Below are 18,050 nucleotides of genomic sequence, written 5' to 3' on the forward strand. Positions count from 1 at the left end.
AAACACAAGCTCTTCAGCAACTCTCAGTTTGTTCCCTATAGTTAAGAGTCTCTTATGGTTTGCCTCCCTGTCTGTCTGATGGAGGGGACTAGGGTGGAGGGATGGGGTAACTGGGCGATGGGCATGAAAGAGGGCATTTGATGTAATGAGCACTGGTGTTATACGCAACTGATGAATCCCTAAATTCTACCCCTGAAACTAATGATACACTATATATTAACTAACTTGAATTTAAATAAAATCTAAAAAATAAAAAAATTTAAAAAAACAGATTTATGATGGTTAAAACACACACACACACACACACACACACACACACACACACAAACTCTTTCCTACCTCTGCCCTTACTGTTCTTTCTGCTTGAAGCCTTCTTCACTAAGCTGTTTGCGGGGCTCTGTCATGTGTATGCTTCTGGTGTCAGGGTAAAATGTCATCTCTTCTAAGGCCATTATTTTAACGTAAGCACGCCCAGCCCATGTTACTTTTTACCAGGCTATGAAATTACTCTGCTTCTTCATAGCATCCATTGCATATTGCAATCTCTATCTTGTTTCCTTGACTGTATTATTTTGATTTCTTTCATTAGATTATAAGTTGCCCGCCCTGTTCATCATTGTATATTTAGCTCCTAGAGCTCCTAGCCCAGTGGAGATTTTCGATGAATAGAAATTGAGTATAAGAATGAATGAATTGGATGCTCAACCCAACAGGAAAATACAAATCAAAACTACAATGAGATATCACCTCACACCTGTCAGAACAACTAAAATCAACAACACAAGAATGAATGAATGGGAAGAAGACAAAGCTAGGTACAAATACCGAAGACTCTCAAGACAAGGAGATGCAAATCGAGGAATTTTCTACCAGAGAGTGGGTGCTTGAAGAGACCGGATCAGGAATTTGCTGCTGAGGGGAATAGGAGAAAGAGCTGACCAAGAGAAAATAAAAGACCTTACATGGCATTGAGTCAGCAGAAAGAATTCGGAGAACATGAGGTGCTGTGATCTGATTATATGATTTTTAAAAAACTGCTTGGCACATACGGTAGACGTTGTTGTTGTTGTTGTTACTATAAATTACAAAAAAATTTTTTTCATTATTATAAAGCTCTATAAGGATATACTCTGAAGCCTTAATGAGAGGAAGGTGCCAGAAAGGACATTCTAAGCACTAGTTTGCTAGAGGCTTCTTAAAATTATTTAATGTTTTATGGGGCATCTGGGTGGTTCAGTCGGTTAAGACTTTGGCTTAGGTCATGATCCCAGGGATTTGGGATCAAGCCCCTAGGTGGGCTCCCCGCTCAGTGGGGAGTCTGCTTCTCCCTCTCCCTTTGCCCCTGCCCCTGCTCATGCACTCTCTCAAATAAATAAATAAAAGCTTTAAAAAAATAAATAAAATTATTTAAAAGAGGACTCAAACCTAGCGTGCACAAGAATCTCCTGTAGAGCTTGTTAAAACAAATTGCTAGCAACCATCCCACCACCTCAATTCTGGTTCAGAAGTGCTAGGGCAGGAGCCCAAAATATTTTTTATTTATTCTTTATTAGGACATATTTCATATGCCAGAAATTTCATTATTTTATTTAATTTTATTTATTTTATTATTTTATTTTTAGTTTCAAGTTTTTATTTAAATTCCAGTTAGTTAACATATAGTGTAATATTAGTTTCAGAAGTAGAGTTTAGTGATTTATTACTAGTGTTCATCACAACAAGTACCCTCCTTAATGCCCATCACCTATTTAACCCGTTCCCCTAATCACCTCTCTTCTGGTAACCATTAGTTTGTTCTCTCTCTATAGTTAAGAGTCTGTTTATTGTTTTGCTTCTTTCTCTTTTTTTCCCCTTTGCTCATTTGTTTTGTTTCTTAAATTCCACATATGAGTGAAATCATATGCTCTTGCCTTGTTGGTAGGAAAGCAAACTGTGCAGTCACTCTGGAAATCAGTATGGAGATTCCTCAAAAAGTTAAAAATAGAACTCCCCTATCATCCAGCAATTGCACTCCTAGGTATTTACCCAAAAGATACAAAAATACTAGTTCAAAGAGATACATGCACCCCAATGTTTATAGCAGCATTATCAACAATAGCCAAATTATGGAAAGAGCCCAAATGTCCATTGACTGATGAATAAATAAAGAAGTTGTGGTATATATTTATACAATGGTATATTACTCAGCCCTAAAAAAGAATGAAATCTTGCCATTTGCAATGACATGGATGGAGCTAGAGAGTATTATGCTAAGCAAAATAAATAAATCAGGGAAAGATAAAGGCCATTTGTATATTTTCTTTGAAGAAACATGCATTCTAATACTTTGTCCATTTTTAATTGGGTTATTTGTCTTTTTAATATTGAGTTGTAAGTGTTCTTCATATATACTGGATACTAGATGCTTATTGTACATATGATATGCAAATATTTCCTACCATTATGTGGACTGCCCTTTCACTTTCTTTATAATGTCCTGTGACAAAAGTCTTTTATTTTGATGAAGCATAATGTATCTTTTTTTTTTTTTTTTTGGTTCTTTGTTCTTTTAAGAAACCATTGTTTAATTAAAGGTCATGAAGACTAACATCTATGACATCTATATTTTCACCTAAGAAGCTATAGTTTCAGCACTTTTATTTATGTCTTTGATTCATTTTGAGTTATTTTTTGCATATGAGGTGAAGTAGATGCCCCTTCGTTCTTCTGCATGTGCGTGCATATCCAGTTGTCCGCCACAATTTGTTGAAAAGACTTTCTGCCCCCATTTAATTGCCATGGCCCCTTTGTTGAAAACCAGTTGATCATGAATGAAAGATTTATTTCTGGACTCTCAATTTTATCTCATTGATCTATGTGTCTACCTTTAAGCCAGAAGCACGTAAGCTTGATTACTAGAGCTTTGTAGTAAGTTATGAAATTGGGAAATATGAGTTCTCCAACTAGTTCTTTTTCAAGATTGCTTTAGCTATTCTGGGTCTCTTGCATTTATAATTTATAATTCTATATAAATTTCAAAATCAGCTTATCAGTTAGACAGAGTCTTTTTAACTCCTCAAACCCTATGATCATTATGCAAGGATGTCTGTTTGCTTGGAAAGATATTTTTGTTGTTGTTGTTTTGAGATTTACTTGTGGTTAGACAAATAAGGTTTTAGTGCATAATTGATAAAGGACCTGGGCTACCATTGCCGGACTCTAACAACTCCTTTAGTTTTAATTCTAATATTAATTTTAAGGATCTATAAATTCATTATATCAGGATAAAGAGGAATAAGAATTTATGGATTTTTTTTCCCAAAAAATATATCAGCTCATGACCCAACTTTCCAGAATCTCTTCCTTTGAAGAAGCAACAACGAATGTTTTCAGGGAGAATATGTCCAGTATAGAATATGTCAAGTATGAACTGACAACAACTTTCTCTCTTACCTGTGTCTTTACCAGAGCAAAGGGAAACATAGATGGACAAAGGTATTTGGCAATCCTACTGATTGTAACTTCAACATATTCTGTAAGTCAGATGATGGCAAAAAGGATGCTAAAGAACTTTTTCAGTAAAAAAATATCCTCAAAGAAATAAAGGATAAAAGAATCTGAGCCAAAATAAGACAGGGAAGAACTAGAGAAAAGCATTTAAGAAGGATAAAAAATATATAAATAAAACAGTCATTCTCGGCAAACCAAAACTTTACATAAATAAATCAGAACTAATTTTGGGGCTCCTGGGTGGCACAGCGGTTAAACGTCTGCCTTCAGCTCAGGGCGTGATCCCGGCGTTGTAGGATCGAGCCCCACATCAGGCTCCTCCGCTATGAGCCTGCTTCTTCCTCTCCCACTCCCCCTGCTGTGTTCCCTCTCTCGCTGGCTGTCTCTATCTCTGTCGAATAAATAAATAAAAAATCTTAAAAAAAAAAAATCAGAACTAATTTTGTCCCTAGAAGTATTATCTTTTATTCTAACAGTATTACTTTACAAATTGATAATCCAGGAAAAGAAAGGAATCTAAAACTGGGATGAGTCCAGGTTTGATTGGTTGATTGATTGACTGGCCCAATATGGCAGAAGACATCCAATGCAAATGCGAGACATGCCTATTGAATATAAAACCAGAGAGGTTTAATTAGACCTTGCTAGTTATACCGTGTACATTTCAGACAAAGGTAAAGGATTATTAGAGTCAGCTACTGCAAGCTTGAAACAGGTTTATGCAATAGGATGATATTTTGAAATATTAACTAATGTGCTCCCCTTTTACCTGCCAACAGCCACAAAGTGAGCAGATTCTACCAACATTGTCAGTCCTGGGGAGTCACATGGAACCTCAACTAAAGCCTGCAAGTCACCCACCTCCAGTCAAATGAGCACTATAGAGCACCTTTGTTGAAAAATTATATGCTTTCTTCTGGTGGCCGCTATTGAAGGCATACCCTTAGCATCATCCAGTATGTCGTTCACTGAGCATCAGGAAGCGATCGTGACTATCTATTCATCTAAATTTTACTCAGCTGCTTTCTAAAACACGCCATGTGGACAACCCATTTTTCAAGGTTCCATCTATACATAATCTCAAAATAAAAAGTGAAACACTTCTAGAGGGTTAATGGTAGTCTATAAAGGACAGTCTGAACATGTACTAGGGCAGAAATAGTTTGTGGTTGAACAGAAGCTAATTCTCCTCCTGTCCCAAGCCACAAGACTGGTGACACTCACTGCTACACACACATGTACTAATCGTTTATACTTGAAAAATCCTAATAATGCTGCCACGGATTTGTTCCTGGGTTTGTGTGTGTGTTTGTTTTTGAGACTTGGTGAAGAGTTATGGCTACCTACAGACATTTGATATGCGGTGGGGATTCCACATGCTCGATTCAATGTGTAGGTGAAGGAAGGAAGACCTTTAAAAAGCTAAAAACAGAATGGAAGCATGCAAATTGGTCAATGCTATGGACCATAGCCACTGCTCTCGTCATTGAGTGTTGATCCAAGTGCAGCAAGCCAGTCCTGAGGAAAACTCAGCGGTTGTACCCTGAACACTTATAGAATTTGAGGAGTCCTAAGCAGGCATAAAATACCGACTATGGGAAAATTTCACCCTTCTTAGTCATGACATGGTATGGCATATAATCTATGTACATTGCAAGAAGAAAAAATGAAATGAAATGCACGTATAAGGAAAATCTCTTGCTAGTGACAGAACGGACGTTAATACATTTTAAGGCAAGAAAATGAGACATTCCTCCTAGAAGCTTCTGCACAGACTTGAGAGACGAAAAGGCTAAAGCGGGCAAAGAAAAAGGAGTATTTAATGTTTAGGTGCACTCCCAGATGAATGAATGAAATTAACTTTCTGAACCCATGAATTTACTTTGTAAGACTCATCCTAAAATACTATCTTATTTAACTTTACCACCACATAGTAATTTATCAATAACATTTAACACTATTTAACTCCTTACACTTTATAAAAAGCTTTCCAGGTCTTTGTTTCATGGCCATGATAGGAAAACTGGTACTAAACTTGCCCTTCTGCCAAAAACAATAAAAAACTAACGAGGTTTATTGGGTAATAGCTTTCAGGCATTGAGAGAAGGGAAACGTATGGTGTGAATCCTTCAATCATTCTGTCATTCCGTGTTAGGGGATGTTTAACCTGCAAGGAGGAGGAACCCAAATTGAACTCAAGCAGAGTGGATTCCTGAAGGAGCTGCAGTTGGTGGGGCAGAGAACTGGGGAAAATGGAGCACTGCAGTGCCCTGGCCAAAGGCAGGTACGGGGTGAGCCTCTGAGACTTAGAAAATATGGACTGCTGTGTGACTGTGAGCTGGATAGTGCCACCTGAGGTTACGTAGTGGTAGGAATGGTGCAGCTCTGGCCTAGAAAGAGTAGACCGTGTTGAATATCTCCATTATTCAGGTAAGATGACAAAAACCTATAATGTTGTGCCCTAAAATAAAGGACATATCCTAGGATTAAATACAAAACCAAACAGAAAAATAACCCATCTTGCAAGGACCAAAATAATCTACCAACACCGTAGTACTTTCCAGAACAAAGGCCAATACCCTTTAAAAGAAAACAACATTATTCCAATTCCTGACAATATTACATATACAATGTTCTGCATGTAATCCAATATGACTAGACATTTGAAGAAGCAGAAAAATATGACAAAAGTGAAAAAGGAAGAGGTCATTTAAATTAGACCCAAGGTAAAGCAGATGTTGGAATTGGCATACAAGGATTTTGGGGCAGCCATTATGAATATTTTCAAGAATTAAAAAAATATATAATCATGAGTGAATAAGATGAGACATTAATGAGAAAATGGCAACTATAAAAAGGGAAATTTTATGGAGCGCCTGGGTGGCTCAGTTGGTAAGTGTTTGCCTTTGGCTCAGGTCATGATCCCAGGGTCCTAGGACCGAGCTCCTCATGGGGCTCCTTGCTCAGCAGAAAGTCTGCTTCTCCCTCTGCCTGCTGTTCCCCTGGTCTTGCTTGCTCTCTCTCTCTCTGTCAAATAAATTTAAAAAACCTTTAAAAAAAAAAAAAGGAAATTTTAGAACCAAAAAATGCAACGTTAGAAATAACTTCATAATGTAAATCGACTGAAACTGATAATATTTTAAGGAAAATTCTATAGAAGTTGCATGTACCCTAGAGAAAACTACCAACCTTGCATGATAGGGTAGCTTATTACCTCCTTGATATTTGTATGCTAAGATTGCGAGTATGCAGGGGTGCCTGGCTGGCCCAGTTGGTGGAGCACGCAACTCTTGATCTTGGGGTTATGAGTTTGAGTCCTACACTGGGTATAGAGATTACTTTTAAAGATTTTTAAAAATTTCAAAAAAAAAGGCAGAACTTGTGATGAGCACTGGGTGTTGTATATAAGTGGTGAATCACTAAATTCTACTCCTGAAACTAACAATACATTAGTTTACATTACATTACATTACACTGTACGTTAACTAACTGAAATTTAAATAAAAACTTGGGGGGAGAAAGTGGATATTGCCAGACTGGATAAACAAAACAGGACAAAATTACAAGTCGTCCAGAAGGAATGCACTTTAAATATGAAGGCACATATACATTGAAGGTCACTGGGTGGAAAAAACCATAGCATGCAATAAGTAATCGTATGAAGCCTAGAGTGGCCTTATTAATATTAACCAAAACATACTTCAAGAAAAGGAGTTTTTCATACTAAAACATCAAAGATAAAAAAGAGAATATTTCATAATGATAAAGGGTCAATTCACCAAGAAAATATAACAACCCTAAATATGTATGTGCCTAATACAAAGCTATAAATTGCATGAAACAAAACTTAACTTCAATCACAGAGACTTTAATACCACTTAGTAATTGACAGAAGCCGGCAAAAATATCAGTTAATATACAGATGTTTCCAACAACCCTATCAATCAACTTCACCTACTTGAAAGGAATAAGGCAATTACATCCATTCTCACTATTTCCACATTACATTATGCTGGAGGTTTTAGCCAGTGCAATAAGGCAAGGAAAAGAAATAAAAGCATAAAAGATTGGGAAAGAAGAAGTAAAACTGTTTTTATTTATAGGTTAAATAATCTTTTGTGTGGAAAACTCTAATAAAACAATCAACAAAATGAACATATGGAATGGGAGAAAATGCTTGTAAACCATATATCAGATAAGGAGCTAATATCCAAAATATGTAAGTATTACATGAATAACAAACAAAAACCAAAAAATCAGGGCGCCTGGGTGGCACAGCAGTTAAGCGTCTGCCTTCGGCTCAGGGCGTGATCCCGGCGTTATGGGATCGAGCCCCACATCAGGCTCCTCCGCTATGAGCCTGCTTCTTCCTCTCCCACTCCCCCTGCTTGTGTTCCCTCTCTCGCTGGCTGTCTCTATCCCTGTCAAATAAATAAATAAAATCTTAAAAAAAAAAAGTTATAAAGCTATATTAATGAGGACACTGGTATTGGTACAAGAAAAGATAAATAGATCCTTGAAACCAAATAAAGTACAGCAATAGACACACATATACTCCATTAACTGAATTTTGATGATGGCTTTTAGGAAAGTCTATAGGAAAAGATTTCAAAAATTTTTGCTAGAAAAACTGGATAACTCTACGGAAACAAATATAAAGCAATGAAACTCAACCACTACTTTGAATGATTCAAAAAATTTAATTTGACACAGTCCATATACCTAAACATAAAAGCAAAGAATGTAGAGCTTCTAGAACAAACACAAGAGAATATATTTCAACCTTGGGGTAGACAACAATTTCTTAGAAGGGACACACAAAATTCATCATAAAAGAAAAATTGGGCAAATTGGACTTCATCAAAATTTAAAACTTCCGCTCCTCAAAGACCCTTAAAATGAAAATTCAAACTATAGACTGGAAAAAATCACCATACATTTATCTATCAAGCAAAGGACTTGTAACTAGAATATATAATGAACTTCTACAAATCAATAGTAGAAAGACAAACCGATTTAAAACAAAATAGGCAAAAGATTGAAAATACATTTCATCAACGAAGATTTATAAATAGCAAAACACATGGAAAGGTGTCATAAAATAGCAATTAAAAGCACTATTATTTACGACTAAATGCCTAACCGAAGCTAAAATTTTAAAAAGATGGGTGTTGGACTATGAGAAACAAACTGAGGGCTTCAGAGGGGAGAGGGGTAGGGGAATGGGATAGACTGGTGATGGGTGGTAAGGAGGGCACGTATTGCATGGTGCACTGGGTGTTATACGCAACTAATGAATCATCGAGCCTTACATCAGAAACCAGGGATGTACTGTATGGTGACTAACATAATATAATAAGAAAAACATTAAAATAAAAAAAATTTTAAAAATACACATAAAATTAGACTAAAAGAAATAAAATAAAAAAGTGTAAAAACTTAAAAAAAAAAAAGATGGGTGTTGGAGACATGGACTAACCAGAGACTCTTACTTTGCTGGTGGAAGTACAATAATTTGGAAGTTTCCTGTAAAGTTAAAGATATACATGCCTCATGGCCTAGCAATTCCAAGCTTACATGCTTATCCAAGAGAAATGAAAATATCTATTTTATTTATCTATTTTTGTGTAAAAACACTTATCCCAAAACTTAGTGGCTCCAAACCATAACTGTTTATTGTCCAAGAATTATCTGGGTTGACTGAACTCATCTGGGAGGCTAGGGTCGCAGTACTCGGGAACGTGACTGGGCTGGCGCGAGCCGGCGATCACCCGCACGACTGTCCGTGGGCGCTGACCCTTCGCTGGGAGTTCAGCTGGGGAAGGCAGCCGGCGTGCCTGGGCTCTCTTTCCCATGGTCTCTGCGTAGAGCTGAGGATTCGCACAGCACAGCAGTTGGATTCCAAGGAGGGTTCCAAACCAACAGAGGAGGCAACAGCGGATACGGATACACTTTCAGAAGTTACACTGTATCATTTCTGCCAAATGATACTGACCGAAACCAATCACAGAAACAGCTCAGATTCAGACAGACGCCACATTTCAATGAGAAGAAAGGGAATACATTTATGGTTATCTTTATCCCACATTGCACAAAAATATTTTATAATGCTTTTAGCTGCTTTATTCATAACAGTCCAATTGCTAACCAGAAACTGGAAAAGATCCAAATGTCTATCCACAAATGCATGGAAAACAAATTTTGGCGTCTTCGGACAATTGAATACTTCATGTCAATTGCTCAAGGGATACCCTACTGAATAAAAAGGAGTGCTGTACTAATATTCACAGTAACATGGAAACAAAGTTTAGCAAAAAAAAAAAAAAAAAGAAAGAAAAAAAAAGCCACACACAAAAGAGTACGTAATTCCCTTTACGTGAAGTTCAAGTATAGACAAAACTACAAATCATAGTAGCCGTTTTCTCCGGAAAAGAGATTGAATAAATAAGCACAGATCTTCTGAGAGGGTGAAAATGTTCTGTATCTTGATTAATTGTTTACATTTTTCAAAATTCATTGACCTACATACTTAACATGTATGCATTTCATTGTGCAAATTTTATTTCAATTAAAAACATAAAAATAAATATTTTTGGGGTGCCTGGGTGGCACAGCGGTTAGGCGTCTGCCTTCGGCTCAGGGCGTGATTCCGGCGTTCCGGGATCAAGTCCCACATCGGGCACCTCTGCTGGGAGCCTGCTTCTTCCTCTCCCACTCCCCCTGCTTGTGTTCCCTCTCTCGCTGGCTCTCTCTCTCTCTGTCAAGTAAATAAATAAATAATCTTTAAAAATTAAAAAAAAAAATAAATAAATATTTTTAAAAGTTTTCATATCTATGGTTCCTCTCGATAGTTTTATGAAGAAATAAAAGGCATTGGTACTTTCACTTAATGAAGCAATAAATTGTTTAAGGTTGCATAAAAAGTTGGTGGCGTAGAAATAGAACCCAAATAAGGCAATGATTAAGGGCTGGCTGGAGAAATATCTTTTCTCTTTTTAGAAATTAATTCTTAAAATGTTAAAATTGGCTTTATTTTTAGAGCAGTTTTAGGTTCGCAGCAAAATTGAGAAGAAGGTACAGAGATTTCCTATGTATCCCCTGCCCTGATACGCGTTGCCTCCTCTGTTACCAGCATCCCCCCGCTGGAATGCTGCATCTGTTACAATTGCTGAACCTACGCTGATGCTTCCTTAGCATCCAGAGTCCAAGGTTTACATGAGTGTTTAGTCTTGGTGTGGTACATTCTATGGGTTTGAACAAATGTATAATGGCAGGTATCAGCCATTGCAATTTCACACGGAATAATTTCACTGCTCTAAATATCCTCTGTGCTCCTTCTCCCTAGCCCCTAAACCCTGGCAACCACTGAGCTTTTTACTGTCTCCATAGTTTTACCTTTTCTAGAATGTCATATAGTTGGAATCGTATGGCTTTTCAGATCGGCTTCTTTCACTCATTAATATGCATTTAAGCTTCCTCCACGTCTTTTCTCAGCACTGAAGAATATTCCTCCTGGATGGACCACAGTTCATTTATCTGTTAACCTAATGAAGGGCATCTCGCTTGCTTCCAAGTTTTGGCAATTATGACTCCAGCTGCTTTAAACACCCATCTACAGATTTATGTGCATATTTTTCAGCACCTTTGGGTAAATAGCAAGGAACATGACTGCTCGGCTATATGTTTAGTTTTATAAGAAACTGACATTTTGCATTCCCAACAGCAGTGTATGAGAGTTGCTGTTACTCCACGTCCTCACCAGCAATTGGTGTTATCGATATTCTAGATTTTGGTCATTCTAATATGTGTACAGTGATATGTCATTGTTTTTTAATTTTGTATTTCCCTGTTGACATATGATGTGCACCATCTTTTCGTATGTTTATTTGCCATCTGTATACATATATTTTTAGTGAGGCGTCTATTAAGGTCTTTGTGTGATTTTTAAATCGTATGATTTTGTTCTTGTTGAGTTTTAAACATTTTTTTGTATGTTTTGGAGAACAATCCTTTATCAGATATGTCTTTTACAAATATTTAATCCTTTTCATTCTCTTGGTAGTGTCTTTTGCAGAACAGAAAATTTTAATGTTAACGAAGTTCAGCTTACTAATTTTTTCCTTCACCAATTGTACTGCCTAAATTTACATTATGGTTTCATTTTCAAACATTCATAGAAAGCTAATTGGAAACACTTCATGTCAAACCTTCATAACTTTCATTTATTACAAACAACTAATTTGTACAAAATCCTATTATGAGAGAAACCAGCTTTGGTCTTTTTCCAGTACGTCAGCAACTACTATTTTTCTCTTTTCTATGACATAATCCCTGGTCATAGCATTCACCAGTCTGGCTCTCAAATTTAAATTAGGGGAAAATAAAAGCTGTTTCCAAGGGACATTTAGTTCCAAAGAAAATGACTTGCAGTCTGATTTACTAATGCTGAATTTTTTGGAAACCAAAATGATTCAAAGCAAAGCATTTTACTCAAGTGGTTTTGTCAATTTACTCTCCAGGGAAGCCATGCTTTAAAAACACAACTGGTTAGTATGATACTCATAGCCCAGCTTTAGCCAGAATTTCTAGGATTTTGTGATTTTTCCTTTGGTATTGCAACATTTCTTATGTCAGTGGGATCAATTTCTCAATTCTTTTTTTTTAAATAACGATTTTATTTATTTATTTGACAGAGAGAGAGACAGCCAGCGAGAGAGGGAACACAAGCAGGGGGAGTGGGAGAGGAAGAAGCAGGCTCCCAGCAGAGGAGCCCGATGTGGGGCTCGATCCCAGAACACCGGGATCACGCCCTGAGCTGAAGGCAGATGCTTAACGACTGAGCCACCCAGGCGCCCCATGATTTCTCAATTCTTAAAAAATTTTTTTCATTAACTGTGGCCAAGGAATTGAGGTTAGGGTTTTTTTTGTTTTGTTTTGTTTTTGCAAATTTTTAATTAATTAAATGCTTTTAAGTTGAAGTATAATTGACACACAATGTTACATTAGTTTCCAGTACAAAACATATTGATTTGACAACTGTATATATTAGGCTATGCTCACGGCAAGTGATGCTACCATCTGTCACCATACAATGCTATTACAGTATCGTTGACTATATTCCCTGTGCATTTAGACCTTTCGTCCCCATCACTTATTCATTCCATAACTGGAAGCCTATGCCTCCCACTTTCCTCACCCATTTTGCCCATCCCCTCACCCCTCTTATGGCAATGTTTCAAAAATGCATAAAAGTAGTTATTCACTGAGAATTTGTAATCAGATTTATGAAAAAACTTGTGGCAAGAAATCAACTATAAGATGTGTTCTATTCTTGTTTTTCTCTTGATCCTATGAACAACAGAAATTTATTGCTCGCAGTTCTGGACACTGAGAAGCTCAAGTTCAAGGTGTTGGCAGGTTCAGTGTCTGGTGAGAGCTTGTTTCCTGGTTCACAGATGGCACCTTCTTGTTGTGTCTTCACTTGGTAGGAAGGGGTGTGGGACCTCAGTGGGGACTCTTTTATAAGGGATCTGCCCTCACGACTTAATTACTTCCTAAAGGCCTGGCTTCCTAATACCATCATACTGGGTGTTAGGATTTCAACACACGAGTCTGGAGAAGGGAGCACAAACATTTGAACCATAGCATTGTTGTTGTTGGTGGTAGTGGTGGTGGTGGTGGTGTGTGGGTGGGTGGGTGTGGGTGTGTGTGTGTGTGTGTGTGTGTTTGACTTTTAAGTTCATGAACATCATCTTAGATGCATGTCAAATGATGAGTCTTTGCTATTTGTCCAAGTGATGACCAGGGAGGCTAACAGAGGGTTTTGATTATCTACAAAGTATATAAACCACAAACATACGAATACATCACAATTATTCCTATTAAAGCAGCAATCAATGAGGTTCTAATATATATTAAATGAGAATGAAAGATATTGTGAGCTCATGAAGAAGTGGATATTCTCCTAAATTAAAAGAGAAACGGTATGAAGGTAATGGTGGTCAAAAAACAATATAGTAAGGGCTCCTGGGTGGCTCAGTCGTTAAGCATCTGCCTTCGGCTCAGGGCGTGATCCTGGCGTTATGGGATTGAGCCCCACATCAGGCTCCTTGGTTGGGAGTCTGCTTCTTCCTCTCCCACTCCCCTTGCTTGTGTTCCCTCTCTCTCACTGGCTGTCTCTCTGTCAAATAAATAAATAAAATCTTTAAAAATATATATATAGTAAATGACCATTATTTTTTTTCAAAGATTTTATTTATTTATTCGACAGAGAGAGAGACAGCCAGCGAGAGAGGGAACACAAGCAGGGGGAGTGGGAGAGGAAGAAGCAGCCTCCCAACCAAGGAGCCTGATGCGGGGCTCAATCCCATAACGCCGGGATCACGCCCTGAGCCGAAGGCAGATGCTTAACGACTGAGCCACCCAGGCGCCCTGTAAATGACCATTATTAAGTACAGCATTAGAAGTCTAATTTTCAAAAAGGACCTCTGCAGTATCAGATAAATGACTTCTGAAAAAACTTATTTAAAATACCTAACCCCTAAAAAGATTTTAGTTGTTGTTTTGCTGAGCCCAGATCAAATTTCTGAAGAGAGTAATGAATGCTTCCTATTTCTGAAAAGCCCAGGACTTTTGGAAACATTAAAGATTAATCCTCATCTTTGTATCTTCTCTTGTCAACAAAATATTTTGCAGCGTTTGCACAGATGAACAAAAATAACCCCATCCATCCAGGAGGTGGCAGGAAAAAGTTCATCTCCGGTTGCTTGGAGCCTTGCTCAGTTTGGACTCAGTTAAGGATCATCGATTTACTCCTTTCTCAAACAGATTTAATCTGAAATGGGCAGCAAGGAAAATTAGAGAAGGGGCAAGAGAAAGGAAAACATTTCTGATATTTCACAGTAGAGTTGGGACAACTTTGAAGCAAATTTGTTCCCTGAATAACACTGCTTTCTTCATTGGACTGCCAATCCAATGTGAAAGGAGACAATTGCATAAATGTTGCAAAGCTAACCCATAAGGAGCTGGCTTTTTCCTTTTCTTAATTGCATACAAGCAAGTCACTCTATCCTCTACTTAAACTCTTGCTAATCTATAAATTCTTATACTGATATTCTTGATATGCCTAACCTAACAATTACATGTCTACATCTTTCATTACTGTAATCATATAGCATTTCTTAAAAATAATGTAATAGAAATAGAAATTTAGAAAAATATTTAAAAGGCCTTGATATACTTAATCACACGATTAAAGGCCTCTTTGATTTGTTGGAAGAGATCAATTTAGAATAATAGTCCCACACTGTTAACATTCAACACAGTATGACTTAACCAGAATTTTTCCTTATCATTTATCTCTGATACTCTCTAAGTCCCAGAAAAACTTTAATTTGTTTGATACTGTAGTTGTATAATCTTTTTCTTTTAATATCAAATATATGCTGGTTTTTGAACATTCTTTTGAATAGTTCAAATTCCAAAGACTGAAAATATCATTTGAGCTGTCCCTAAGAATAATCGAGAAATAATTTTCAACACAGGGGAAAGCTAATTCAAAATTGAGCAGTTCAAATGATTAATGGCAGCAAACCATCCTATTCTCTTCTACCTGACTGTAAGGTTCACTTGTAATTCAAAGAACATTGCAAGATAAAAAGTTATCATTATCTGTCAGTAAATGTCCATAGACTGTTACCAAGCCTGGAAATGTGAGAAATATAAGATGTTACCACTGATTTTATTTTTTTAAATTTTTATTTAAATTCCAGTTAGTTAACATACAATGTAATATTAGTTTCAGGTGTACAATATTGTGATTCGACACTTCCGTCACCTCTCATTTTAAAGAGTTTATAGTTGACTTGAGAGAGACAAATGCAAATTTAAGGAATAAGTAAATTCTGTCTCATGAGACAGTTATTATAAGTACATTAGATATTCAAAGACTGAAGATAAAAAAATACATAATAATTGGCTTTGCCAATATAAACCTTCTCTGGGAAGGCAGGACCTCATACTGGTCTTGAAGAAAGACAGGAATTTGGAAAGCAAGTGACAGTTTCAGGCTGGTTAATCTGGAAATCTCTTGGCTGTTTGACATCACTGTTGCCTCAAAGGGCAGGAATACATAGACTGGGGATTTCAATAGTTTAAAATATGTTTGTTAGGCAATACAAGTGGTTAACCAGATACGGAGAGCCATGGGGTGTTTGCTAGTGACTGTGAAGAATATGGTTTGTAATCTGAAAAATATTAACATTTTTTTGTGAAATAAATAAACAAATGGCATTACGTTAACCTAAAAAGCTTCTGCACAGCAAAAGAAGTCATCATCAACCTACTGAATGGGAGATAATTTTTGCAAATCATATATCCGATAAGGGATTAATATCCAAAATATATAAAGAATTCATACAATTAAAAAACAACCTAATGAAAAAATGGGAAGGGGTTTTGAATAGACATTTCTTTAAAGACATACAGATGGCCAACTGACACGTGAAAAGGTGCTCAACATCACTCATCATCAGGAAAATGCAAATTAAAACCATAATTAGTTATTACCCATTAGAATAGCTATTATCAAAAAGACAAGGAATAACTAGCATTGGAGAGTATGTGGAGAAAAAGGAACACTCATGCATTGTTGGTAGGAATGTAAAATGGTGCAGCCATTATGAAAAACAGTATGGCAATTCCTTAAAAAATTAAGAATAGAACTACCGTATGATCTAGCTATTCCATTTCTTGGTATTTATCTGAAGAATACAAAAATGCTGATTCAAAGAGATATATGCACCCCTAGCTTCATTATTTACAATAGGCAAGAAATGGAAACAGTCTAAACATCCATCGACGAGCGAATGGATAAAGAAGAGGCAGTGCGTGCATATATATATGGAGTAACAATGGAATATTACTCAGCCCTAAAAAAGAATGAAGTTTTGCTGTTTGTGATAACATAGATGAACCTTGAACCCTAAAAGTATTATACTAAGTAAAATAAGTCAACCAGAGAACGACAACTACCATACGATTTCACTTATATGTACAATCTAAAAAAACCCTAAACAAATGAACAAACAAAATGAAACAAAAACAAACTCATAGATACAGACAAGAGACTGGTGGTTACCAGAGGGGAAGAGAGGAAGGGGAGAGCAAAATGGGTGAAGGGTGGTATCTAGGTTTCTAGTGGTGATCACTTCGTAGCGTACTGATATCAAATTATAATGAGTTAAATGTTGTATACCCAGAACTTACATAATATTAGGTACCGATTTTACCCAATTAGAAAAAATTCTTGTGACAGATTCTTTAGTGCTTCACTTCCAGTCATTGCTTTTCTACTTAATTCTCTCTCTGGCCTTACTTTTATTATTTTTATTTATTTATTATTATTACTATTTTTGCTTAGCCCAGACCAAATGGATGGTTTATGTATGAGAAGCCCAGGACTTTTAGAAACATTTAAAACTTTCTCAGCATCTTTTTTCCTGTGTAGCATCTCCTGTCAACAGGACAAGCTGTTCCAAAAATGAGGATAGGAGAATTTTTTTTTATCTGCCTCAAAGAATTGATATGAGGCTCAAAAGATAATGAGCATGAAACTGTTTCGGAAGCCACAAACCATCAAGGATGTTTTAATTCCCATTACATTAGTCTGTGGTATTATGACTAAAATTCTATCGCTTCTGACAACAAGTCAGTCTTTCAGGCTATCAGGATGTCAATGTCGTTTTGTGGATTGTTTTATTATAGTTTGGGACAAAAATACGCGCTTTCTCCCCTACCGAGACAGGTGAGGCGGATGGCCTCCCTTTAAAAGGGCAATAAAGAAACAACTGCGTTTAAAGAGCGCTGCCTCCTGTGGTACTTGGTGCTGTCGTTCTCAACTGCAGGGAGTCTTCAGACCGTCCACATTCCCATCTGGCTTTGCAGAAAGCCCACACCAGCGATGCCCACCCAGACAGGAGCTAGGCGTGGGCAGTGGGCCAGAATGATTCCAATGAGATCCCAGGTTCAGTTACACACTGTTTCCTGGTTAGGCTGGGCAACCCAACAGCCTACATCTGTTGGGGACTTTCTACTACCTGCCTGCCAGCTGAAGACATTTTTTTCTGCCTTATATTCTGTAAACAATCCATGGCAAGTTGATTCAGAGTGCAAACCAGGTGAAACATGCACATCTGTAAGAGTGTCAGGAGGAACCAGAAATCACGCCTCATGACACTTCTCTGATCTTCCCATGTAGGGCCAGAATAACTCACATGTTCATTTATGTTTAAATGGGTTATTTGGAACTAATCTAAACAGACACACACACACCCACCCCTAAATAACCTACGTCATTAAGCTTTTTTACAAAGTCTTATTATATTGTGGTTTATTCACTGTGGTTAAGTTGAATTTAATTGCCCAAGATTTTTGGTCACATTTTTGAAGCTTTCTTTTATTCACATCAGTGAGGTTTACCTTTTGTCTTTAGATGCATTCTAATCTCTAAAAAGTCAATATAATGAATCTGCAGGCAGGCTGTTTTCCCAGATTACCACTCC

Source organism: Ursus arctos, unplaced genomic scaffold, assembly GCF_023065955.2.
Source record: "Ursus arctos isolate Adak ecotype North America unplaced genomic scaffold, UrsArc2.0 scaffold_9, whole genome shotgun sequence".
In the NCBI taxonomy this organism is placed as follows: Eukaryota; Metazoa; Chordata; class Mammalia; order Carnivora; family Ursidae; genus Ursus; species Ursus arctos.